Below are 12,862 nucleotides of genomic sequence, written 5' to 3'. Positions count from 1 at the left end.
GAAAAAGAAATATACACTTTGACCCAGTGAAATTTATCCCAAGAATAAAAGGTTGTTTTAGCATCTGAATGTAATTGTGTATGTAATACACAATATCAATAACATAAAAGCAAAACAGCATAATCATCTCAATAGATGCATTTGACAAAATCCAACACCATTTTATGATTTAAAACACTCAACAAACTAGAAATAGAAGGGAACTTTTTCCACCTTATAAAGGGCAACTATGAAAATCAATAACTGACTTCATTCTTAACAGTAAATGACTAGATGCTTTCCCACTAAGATCAGGAACTAGAAAAGTATGTCCACCTTCACCACTTCTATTTAATAATGTACTAGAAGTTATAGTCAGAGAAATTAGACAAGAATAAAAGCAAAATGCATCTAGATTATAAAGGAAGAAATAAAATTATTTGCACATGACATGATTTTATATAAAGAAAACCTTAAGAATCCACAAAAATCTATGTAATAAATGAGTTCAGCAAAGTTGCAGGATACGAGATCAATATACAGAAATCAATTGTATTTCTATATACTAGCAATGGTCACTTAAAAATGAAGGAAACAATTGCATTTATAATGGCATCAAATTCATAAAATAAAACTAAATTTAGCCAAGGAGGTGCAAAACTTGTACACTGAAAAGTAATAAAAAAATTGCTGAAAAAAATTAAAGAAGACCTAAATAAATGGAAAGGCATTCGTGTTCATGAATTGGAATAATTAATATGGTGAAGATGTTGAAACTCCCCTAAACTGATCTGCATATCCAATGAAATACCTTTCAAAATTCCAGCTGCATTTTTGTAGAAATGAGAATGCTAAAATTCATATGGAAATGTAAGGGATCCCAAATAACCAAAACTATCTTGAAAAAGTAGGACAAAGTTAAAGAACTTACACTCCCTGATTGCAAAACTATAGTACAGTGTGATATTTCCCTAAGGATATATATATACACACACACACATGTATACATGTATGTGTGTAAAATAAAATTGAGAGTCCAGATATAACTCATAAATCTATGGTCAATTGGTTTTTGATATTCTTTTCAACAAATAGTCATGGGAGAGTTGAATATCCATATAGTGGTTGCAAAAGAATAAATTTGGATACTTCCCTCAGATCATACACTCAAAATGGATGAAAGACCTAAATGTAAGAATTAATGTATAAGCTATTGGAAGAAAATGATGTAAATCTTTGTGACCTTGGACTAAGAAATGGTTTCTTATATTGACTTAGTCAGCTCAGGCTTATATAACAAATACCATAGATTGGGTGGCTTATAAACAAAAGAAATTTATTTCTCACAATTCTGGAGACTGGAAGTCTGAGATCAGAGTGCCAACATGGTCTGGTTTTGGCCAGAGCACTCTGGTGGGTTGCAAGCTCCCAACTTCTTGTGTCCTCACATGGCAGAGAACAGAAAGTGAGAGCAAGTTCTTGTGTCTCTTCTTATAAGGGCAATAATTCCATTCATGAGGGATCCATCCTCATAACCTAATTACCTCCCTAAGTTCCCACCTCCTAATACCATCACACTGGGGATTAGAATTTCACCATATGAATTTTGTGGGGACACAAACATTTGGTCCATAACAGAAACATCATCAAAACACAAGCAACCAAAGATGAACTAAATTGGGCTTCATCAAAATTTTAAAAATTTGTGCATCAAAGGACACTATCAAGTGTCTAACTCAGAGAGAGAGAAAATATTTGCAAATATTTTATCCGATAAAGGTCTACTATCCAGAATATATAAAGAATTCTACCAATAAATAAAAAACTAACCCAATTAAAACTGAGCAAAGGATTTAATATTTCTATAAAATATATACAAATGGCCAATAAGTACATGAAAAGATGTTTGACATCATTAGTTATCAGGGAAATGCAAATCAAAACCATAACATACTACTTCCCACTCACTAGGACAGCTATAAACAAAAAGACAGACATGACAAATATTGGTGAGGATGTGGAGAAATTGCAGCCTTCATGTACTGCTTGTGGGAATGTAAAATGGTGCAGCTACTCAGGAAAACCATCTGGCAGTTCCTCAAATGACTAAATATATAATTACCATTTGACCCAGCAATTCCATTCCTATTGAAAACATATGTTCACACTAAAACTTGTACACAAATGTTGATAGTAATATTATTCATAATAACCCAAAACACAAATAACAAACACAAATAACAATCAATTGATAACTGGATAAATAAAATACCCTGAAATAAAAAAAATAAAAATAAATAAAATGTAGTATATCCATACAACGCAGTAGTATTAGGTTATTAAGTATAAAATGTCTGATTTCCTTAAGTAGTAATTTTGACAGTTGCTATCTCTGGAATTTCATTTTGACACATCTTCTTTTATTTTTATTGTGAAGGTACACCCTCAGTCTTCCAAACGCATGTTTTGGCTTGTGATTACCTTTCAAAATTTTTTAAAACAATTTTTGTGAAACCATGGATAAGTCAAAATTTTTGTTATTTTTGATTATGAGTTCCGTTGTGGAACCAATGCAATGCAGACCGCTGGAAATATCAATGTAGCATTTGAGAAGGATATGGCTAATGAATGCACAGTACATCGATGGTTCAAGAAGTTCTACTATGGTGATTTTAATCTTGAAAATGAGCCATGTGGGAGATCTGAGACTAAGGTGGACAATGATGAGCTGAAACCTGTAGTGGAAGCAAATCCATCTCAACGTACATGTGAATTAGCAGCAAGATTTGATGTTACTATTCCAACAATATTGGACCATTTGAAACAAATTGGCAAGGTAAAGAAGCTGGATAGATGGGTTCCGCATGAATTAAACAAGTATCAGAAGAGAAATCGTCTTGAAGCTTGCCTTTCTTTGCTGTCACGACATAAAGGTGAACTATATCTGCACCATATTGTTACATGTGATGAAAAATGGATTCTTTTTGAGAATTGCAAGCATTTAGCACAATGGTGGGATAACCATGAAGTCCTGAAACACAGTCCAAAACTGAATATTCATCAAAAAAAAAAAAAAAAAAAACGCTAATGGCGTCTGTTTGGTGGTCCAGCACTAGTATTATCCAGTACAGCTTCATGAGACCTGGCCAATCAATTACAGTAGATATCTACTGCAACCAATTGTATGAAATGATGAGGATGAACCTACCTAAAAATGATACAAGCCATATATGACAAACCCACAGCCAACATCATACTGAATGGGGAAAAACTGAAAGCACTCCCACTTAGAACTGGAACCAGACAGGGATGCCCATTGTCTCCATTACTTTTCAACATAGTATTGGAAGTCCTTGCGAGAGCTATCAGGCAAGAGAGCAGAATCAAGGGAGTCCAAATAGGGAAGGAAGAGATCAAACTCTCACTTTTTGCTGATGATATGATGTTATATCTGGAAAACCCCCAGGATTCAACCATGAGGCTCCTGGAATTGATTAACGAATATAGCAAAGTCTCAGGCTACAAAATTAATACACACAAATCAGAGGCATTTATATATGCCAATAACAGTCAATCGGAAAACCAAATTAAAGACTCAATACCCTTCAAAATAGCAACAAAGAAAATAAAATATCTAGGTATATATCTAACTAAAGAGGTAAAGGACCTCTATAAGGAAAACTATGAAACACTGAGAAAAGAAATAGCAGAACTTGCAAATAGATGGAAAAATATACCATGCTCGTGGATCGGAAGAATCAACATTGTTAAAATGTCTATACTACCCAAAGTGATCTACAGATTCAATGCAATCCCTATTAAATTACCAACATCATTCTTTACAGACATAGAGAAAATAATTATATACTTTGTATGGAATCAAAGAAGACCCCGTATAGCAAAAGCAATTTTAAGCAACACAAACAAAATGGGAGGTATTAATTTGCCAGACCTCAAACTATACTACAAGGCCGTGGTTCTTAAAACAGCCTGGTATTGGCACAAGTGCAGGGACACAGACCAGTGGAACACAACAGAAAATCCAAATATAGAACCATCCTCATATAGTCACCTAATTTTTGACAAAGCGGGAAAGAACATACTCTGGGGACAAGAATCCCTTTTCAATAAATGGTGCTGGGAGAATTGGTTAGCCACTTGTAGAAGACTGAAACAGGACCCACAGCTTTCCCCTCTCACAAAAATCAAATCACGGTGGATAACAGACTTAAACCTTAGGCGTGATACAATCAGAATTCTAGGAGAAAATGTAGGAAAGACTCTTACAGACATTGGCCTAGGCAAAGAATTTATGAAGAAGACCCCCAAGGCAATCACAGCAGCAACAAAAATTAATGAATGGGACATGATTAAATTAAAAGGCTTCTGCACAGCCAAAGAAACAGTCACGAGAATAAACAGACCACCTACAGAATGGGAAAAAATTTTTGCATACTACACATCAGATAAAGGACTGATAACAAGAATCTATTTAGAACTCAGGAAAATCAGCAAGAAAAAATCAAGTAACCCTATCAAAAAGTGGGCCAATGACATGAATAGAAACTTCTCAAAAGAAGATATAAGAATGGCTAACAAACATATGAAAAAATGCTCAACATCCCTAATCATCAGAGAAATGCAAATCAAAACCACAATGAGATATCACTTAACTCCAATGAGAATGGCCTTTATCAAAAAAACCCAAAACAACACATGTTGGCGTGGGTGTGGAGAGACAGGAACACTCATACACTGCTGGTGGGACTGCAAACTAGTGCAACCCCTGTGGAAAGCATTATGGAGGTATCTTAAACAGATTCAAGTAGACCTGCCATTTGACCCAGCAATCCCATTACTGGGCATATACCCAAAGGAAAAAAGGTCATTCTTTAACAAAGACACATGTACCCGAATGTTTATAGCAGCACAATTCTCAATAGCAAAGATGTGGAAACAACCCAAATGCCCATCAATACATGATTGGATTAGTAAGCTGTGGTATATGTATACCATGGAATATTACTCAGCTATAAGGAATGATGAAGATACGACATCTCTATGGTTCTCCTGGAGAGAGTTGGAACCCATTCTATTAAGTGAAGTATCCCAAGAATGGAAAAACAAGCATCACATGTACTCACCAGAAAATTGGTTTCCCTGATCATCACCTAAATACAAATCTGGGAACGACACCAATTGGATATCAGACTGAGGTGGGGGGTGGGGGAGGGGATGGGGGTATGCCTACATAATGAGTGCATTGTGCACCATTTGGAGAGTGGTAACACTTGAAGGTGCTGACTCGGGAAGGGGGGGTGGGGAAGGGAGGGATATATACCTCATGATGGGTGCAATGCGCACAACCTGGGGAACAGACACGCCTGGAGCTCTGACTTGGGGGGAAAGGCGGTACAGGAGCAACATATGTAACCTGCAATTCTGTATCCCCCATAACAAGATAAAATTTAAAAAAATAAATAAATAAAAGAAAAAAAAAGATAAGGATGCTTATAATTAAGCAGCTGAGACTGGTCAATAGAGACAGGCCAATCCTCTTGCAAAGCGATGCTCGATCACGTGTTGCAAAAACAACGCTGCTCAAACTACAGAGGCTGGACTTGGAAACTCTCTGTCATCCACTGTATTCACCAGACCTTGCACCAATTGAATACCACTTCTTCCAGGCTTTGGACCACTTCTCACAAGGAAAAATATTCAATTCTCAACAAGCTGCAGAAAATGCCATTCACAACTTCATCACCTCTCGCTCTCCAGGCTTCTTTGCTGCTGGCATAAAGAAGCTACCATTAAGATGGCAAAACTGTATCGATAGTTCAGGTACATACTTTGATTAATTGTACTGTACCTTGTTTGAGAGATTATAAACTATACTTTTGATTAGAAATCGGACATTTCATATTTAATGACCTTTAGTTACCATGAAAAGGAACAAAATACTGATACATGCTACAATATTGATCAACCTTGAAAACATTATACTAATTGAAAGAAGTCAGTCATAAGAAAACACATATTGTTTGATCCTATTTATATGAAATGTCAATAATAGGCAAAACCATAGAAACAGAAACTAGATTAGTGGTTGCCAAACTAGTGGCTGTGGAGAAGGGGCAATAGGGGGAGACTGATAACAGCTACAGAATTTCTTTTTGGAGTGATAAAATGTTCTGAAATTAACTAATGGTGATGGCTGAAAAACTGTGTGAACATACTAAAAAGCACTGAATTGTACATTTTTAAATGAAAAATTTAATGGTATATGAATAATTGCTCAATTAAAAAAATAATCTCAATCACCATCAATAATACTCTGTAAGGCTCAGTCAGGCATCAGTAGCCTAGATAAAATTCTGCTGTGTCTTTCACTGTTGATCTGTAAGTATGTAAATGTAGAAATAGGGGCTAGACAGGCACTGGGTCTTGATGTCAGATTCTATCCTATGACTGTATATAGATACTTCCCAAATTCAAATTGAGCTTTCATAATAGGTTCTATTTTAAATGTGTGGCTCCATTTTGGTATCCTTTATTTACATGTAACCCACCCATAAATAATGTTCCAAAATTGTCTGAGACACATAGATTTGCAAAGTGCTGTTTTGTCTTCCAACTTTTACTCCCCAAAAAATGAGACTTTCTTTAATAAACTTAGAACAACAAATATAGTCTGTTGTCCTCACTAGTATATTGAAATTTATCCACAGTTCAAACTCTGATCTGTTGAGTTTTCTGTAGCTGCTTATGCAGGTATGCCACATTGAAGGGACCTAACAAAATAATCCCACCATTTGTACAGCATTAGGTTTGTCTAAGGCAGCACATCAGAAAGATCACATCAAATTTAGTTGGGATATACAAATTTGCAGTTTTTAAGAAAATTAGCAAAAGAAATAGTGCTGAAATTGCAGTTTTAAAAGAATCTGCTGGCCGGGCGCGGTGGCTCACGCCTGTAATCCTAGCACTCTGGGAGGCCGAGGCGGGTGGATCGCTCAAGGTCAGGAGTTCGAGACCAGCCTGAGCAAGAGCAAGACCCCGTCTCTACTAAAAATAGAAAGAAATTAGCTGGCCAACTAAAATATATATAGAAAAAATTATCTGGGCGTGGTGGTGCATGCCTATAGTCCCAGCTACTGGGGAGGCTGAGGCAGGAGGATCGCTTAAGCCCAGGAGTTTGAGGTTGCTGTGAGCTAGGCTGACGCCACGGCACTCACTCTAGCCTGGGCAACACAGTGAGACTCTGTCTCAATAAATAAATAAAAATAAAAATAAAAAAATAAAAAATAAAGGAATCCACAATGTGTACTCTCCTTTCTGTGTCCTTTCTGGAGAGGGACCAACAGAATATAAACTCAGTAAAATCTAATTAATTCAGATTCTGTTCCTTTATTTTTTTATGTTTCTTTTAATTTTTTTATTTCAGCATATTATGGGGGTACAAAAGTTTAGGTTATGTATATTGCCCTTGCCCCCACCCCCGAGTCAGAGCTTCAAGCATGTCCATCCCCTAGATGGTGCCCATCGTACTCATTATGTATGTATATACCCATCCCCTCGCCCCACACGTCTGCCTGACACCCAATTAATGTTATTCCTAAATGTGCTCTTAGGTGATGATCAGTGAAACCAATTTGATGGTGAGTACATGTGGTGCTTATTTTTCCATTCTTGGGATACTTCACTTAGTAGAATGGGTTCCAGCTCCATCCAGGAAAATACAAGAAGTACCATATCATTATTGTTTCTTATAGCTGAGTAGTACTCCATGGTATACATATACCACATTTTATTGATCCACTCATGTATTGATGGGCACTTGGATTGTTTCCACATCTTTGCAATTGTGAATTGTGCTGCTATAAACATTTGGGTGCAGATGTCTTTGTTATAGAATGTCTTTTGTTCTTTCGGGTAGATGCCCAATAATGGGATTGCTGGATCAAATGGTAGGTCTACTTGTATCTGTTTAAGGTATCTCCATATTGCTTTCCACAGAGGTTGCACTAGTCTGCAGTCCCACCAACAGTATATGAGTGTTCCTGTCTCTCCACATCCACACCAACATTTATTGTTATGGGACTTTTTGATAAAGGCCATTCTCACTGGAGTTAAGTGATATCTTATTGTGGTTTTGATTTGCATTTCCCTGATGATTAGAGATGTTGAGCATTTTTTCATATGTTTGTTGGCCATTCTTCTGTCTTCCGTTGAAAAATTTCTACTCATGTCCTTTGCCCACTTTTTGATAGGGTTGTTTGATTTTTTTCTTGCTGATTTTCCTGAGTTCTAAATAGATGCTACTTATCAGCCCTTTATCGGATGTGTAGCATGCAAAATTTTTTTACCATTCTGTAGGTTGTCTGTTTGCCCTCGTGACAGTTTCTTTGGCTGTGCAGAAGCTTTTTAATTTGATCAGGCCCTATTTATTTATTTTTGTTGTTGCTGTGATTGTCTTTGGGGTCTTCCTCATAAATTCTTTGCCTAGGCCAATGTCTATAAGAGTTTTTCTCACATTTTCTTCTAGAATTCTAATAGTTTCACACCTTAGGTTTAAGTCTGTTATTCACCGTGATTCGATTTCTGTGAGAGGTGAAATGTGTGGGTCTTGTTTCAGTCTTCTACATGTGGCTATCCAGTTTTCCCAGCACCATTTATTGAATAAGGAATCTTTTCCCCAAAGTATGTTTTTGTCTGCTTTGTCAAAGATTAGATGGCTACATGAGGATGGTTTTATATCTGGATTCTCAGTTGTGTTCCACTGGTCTGCATCTCTGTTCTAGTGCCAATACCGAGCTATTTTAATAACCACAGCCTTGTAGTATAGTTTGAAGTCTGGTAAATTAATACCTCCCATTTTGTTCTTATTGCCTAAAATTGCTTTTGCTAAACGAGGTCTTCTTTAGTTTCATACAAAGCATAAAATTATTTTTTCTATATCTGTGAAAAATGATGTTGGTAATTTAATAGGGATTGCATTGAATCTGTAGGTCACTTTGGGTGGTATAGACATTTTAACAATGTTGATTCTTCCGATCCATGAGCATCGTAGGGTTTTCCACCTGTTTACGTGGTCTGCAATTTCCTTCCTCAGTGTTTCATAGTTCTCCCTGTAGAGGTCCTTTACCTCCTTAGTTAAATATATTCCTAGGTACTTTATTTTCTTTGTTGCTATTGTGAAGAGTATTGAGTCCTTAATTTGGTTCTCAGTTTGACTGTTATTGGCATATATGAATGCCTCTGATTTGTATGTATTGATTTTGTATCCTGAGACTTTACTGAATTCATTTATCAATTCCAGGAGTGTCTTGGTTGAATCCTTGGTGTTTTCTAGATATAATATCACATCATCAGCAAAGAGTGAGAGTTTGATCTCTTCTGTACCTATTTGGATGCCCTTGATTCTGCTCTCTTGCCAGATTGCTCTCGCAAGGTCTTCTAGCACTATGTTGAATAGCAGTGGGGACAGTGGGCAACCTTGTCTGGTTCCAGTTCTAAGTGGGAATGTTTTCAATTTTTCCCCACTCAGTATGAAGATTCTGTTCCTATATAACTTTTGTAATTGTGGTGTGAGCCAGGTATGTTGATTAAACTTTGCAAAATTTCTGTTTTTAGTGTTAAATTTAAAAAAGGAATTTTTTAAATAACATCAAACATTTTATACCCCCTTTTATAAAAATTTTATATATTAATAATAAATTTGTATCTAGACATTGAAGTAAATCTCCTGAGATCTTTAATTAGATTAACTTTTGATTAGTCCTAATTCCTGACAGTAGTTGAAATTATTAAAATGGCATTTCAAAGAGATCGTCTATGATCTTGAATTTTCAGTAACTAAGATTGGCTTTCCAGTTAGTTTGAATTAGTAAGGCTGAACTAATAATAATTTATTTGGTGGTAACTGCTGAGTGATTAGAACACAGGGTGTATAGTGACTGGCCAGAGACAAACAAATCTTAATTTCACTACATACAAGCTCGGCAAACTCTTAGCCCAGTGTCCTAACATCTCTGTGCTTCAACTTCCTCATCTGTAAAACTGAAATAATACCAGAAATGTCATAAAGTTACCACAACTAAATGAGTTAACCTTTTAAAGTGCCTTACACACAGTAATCATTATGCACAATTTTTTTCAAAATAATAATTAAAACTGACATATTAGGTTTGCTGTAATTTCCTTTAGGCCTGCATTAAATCAATTCAACAGTACTTATCTGTACCAGCTACCATACTTAGGCTTTTGCAGTACTTCCTATGCTATGGCTATTGTTATAGTTTTAAGGAAGACCTATTTTACTGTTATGCATTAATTTGTTATGTATTAAATTTGAGTGTTACTGAAAAAAACACATAAAAGTATCATATTGAATAGGGATGGGGAAGCTAAATGCCAAGCTTATGTGTGTGGAAGGTCACCTGGACACATTAGCATCACTGTGGAGCCCCAGGACATGGGCAATCTCAGATCTCCAAATCTCATGAGCAGGACAAACCCTAGAACCATGCAGATCACTAGAACTCTACTCTTATTGAACCTTCTTGTCATGAGACAGAAACAGCCCTTCTAGGCAAATGAACATTGCAGGCTAATGCTATGGGTCATGTGGATGCTACAGCCATGTGGCCCCTACCTTCATGTGGCAGGTAAAGCCCTCACAATTATGTGAGTACTGTAGGTACTCTACTGCTGTTGGTCATGGGTACACCATGAGTCTTAATCTGTTCAGGCTGCTATAACAAAATATCACATATTGAGTGGCTTATAAACAACAGAAATTTATTTCTCATAGTTCTAAGGGCAGGAAAGTCCAAGGTCAAGGCACTGGCAGATCTGGTGTCTGATGAGGGCCCTGGACATCTTCTCACTATAACTGCACATGGAGGAAGGGGCAAGAGATCTCTCTTGTACCTCTTTTATAAGGGCACTAATCCCATTCATGAGGGCTTTGCCCTCATGACCTAATTGCCTCTCAAAGGACCCACCTCCTGATACCATTGCCTTAGAGTTTAAAATTTCAGCATATGAATTTGGAGGAGACACAAATATTTAGACCTTAATATTATGATCATGTGCTCCCCTATAGTCATTAGGCATGCTGAACCCTCTCTGTCAATGAAGAATGTAAGCTCTGGAATCCTGATAGTTATGTGGATACTGTCTCCTACGGCCTCCATCATCATGTGGCAGGCTTAGCTCTCAAGTGAAGTTACATGGATCTTGCGGACATAGTCGTGATCCTATGGTCATGTACTAAGCCTAGCCCTTTAATAGAAACTTTCCTGAACTATATCTGGACTCAGCCCTCTGTGGAGGGTCCAGAAAACTTTCAGAACTGTGGTCCATGCTCAAGCCAAACTTTGATCAGATCATGGCTCAGATCCCAACTTTCACATCAAATTTTACATCCTGCCTCAGTGGACAGTACTCAGGTAGCAGGGATGATTGCAAATATTAGAAGTCTACTCAGCAAATTGGCCACTAAGAAGTGGACAAGAGGCTTCATGCCAAGGCCCAAATGACAGAAGGACTGAGAGGGTTGAATACAGGGACAGAGACTTCCACAGAGTTTGTGGCCAAAGTTTATAAAGCTGGCAGAAAAGTCCTGTGGATATATTTGACCTGATCCAGAAGATGTTATTGGTAGGGATGTAATGGAAAAGAAAGAACTGTGGGGCATATAGGTCATGGACTTGTAGATCACCTGTTTGTGGCAGGGCTCTGGAAGCCTGGTGAGACACCCTGCCTTCCCCCTTTCCCATCCCTACAATAAAGCCTTATTCCTGCCTACCTCTGCCATATTAACTGTGAAGATAAATGATCATAAAGAGTCACCTGTATTTGCTGTATCAATTTCCTCTCCTTTTATTTATACCCCACCCACACTGTGTGATGACCTCCTCTGCTCTGCTCCTCTTCTGCCCATGCCATTCTATATAAGATTATTCCAAATCATCTCAATTTCTGTCTCTTAGTTGATTTTTTAAATGATTCTCTTTATTTTCTTATTAATTTTCCCAGTAAACATCCTAAACATGTGCTCAGGGAACAAGCATAACAGAGAGAGAGAAGGAAAAGGAAGGGAAGGGAGAGAAAGGAAAAAGGAAAGGAAGGGAAGAGGAGGGGAGGGGAGGGAAGGGAAGAGAAAGAAGATACCGGTGGGTTTTAGTTTTTAAAGAATTTGATATTTCAATAAAAGTATCAAGGTAGCCATCATGCAAAGATTCATAATTTATTTCTTATATTTACTTTTCAGGTCAGTAGTTTTACAAAGTACATTTGGGGATAGGGTATAAAAATGTTTTGTGCTTAGGACCTCTATAATGGCTTAAACTAGTCCAACCACACACTATTCCCGTCTGGTTTACCTCCTAATTTTTAAAAATTGTTGCTTTTTTTTTTTTAACAACAAACAGAAGTTTATTAACGTGTATACCTCATGTATACATGGGAGGAACCAGGGAAAAATGAGTAAATCTCAAAGATATGCCTTACAACTCTGGATTATATATTAATGGCATTTTCAACAAAACTACATTTTTGGAGAAGGCACAAGACAAAGAAAAAGGACCTTGAGTCTTTACGTGTAGAAAATTGTGAAAAGGCAAATAAATGAGAAACTAATGATAAATACAGGCTGGTTAGTAAAATTTGTTATGGAGCTTCCTCTGACATCATCTCCAAGCTGATAAGGACCTAAAGTTGTCTTTGGTGATCAAAATTTGTCCTTCCTGGTAGAGACGGGAGAAGGGACAACTTTGTAAATTTATGCCCTGCTTTTAGGCAGAGAAGGAGTGGAAGGAGAACTTTTCCTGCATCTGTTGATTCTCAATTTCCTTCAGCTCAAAATAATCCTATGTCA

Source organism: Eulemur rufifrons, chromosome 30 (assembly GCF_041146395.1).
Source record: "Eulemur rufifrons isolate Redbay chromosome 30, OSU_ERuf_1, whole genome shotgun sequence".
Lineage (NCBI taxonomy): Eukaryota > Metazoa > Chordata > Mammalia > Primates > Lemuridae > Eulemur > Eulemur rufifrons.
Note: the sequence above shows the minus strand (reverse complement) of the source record.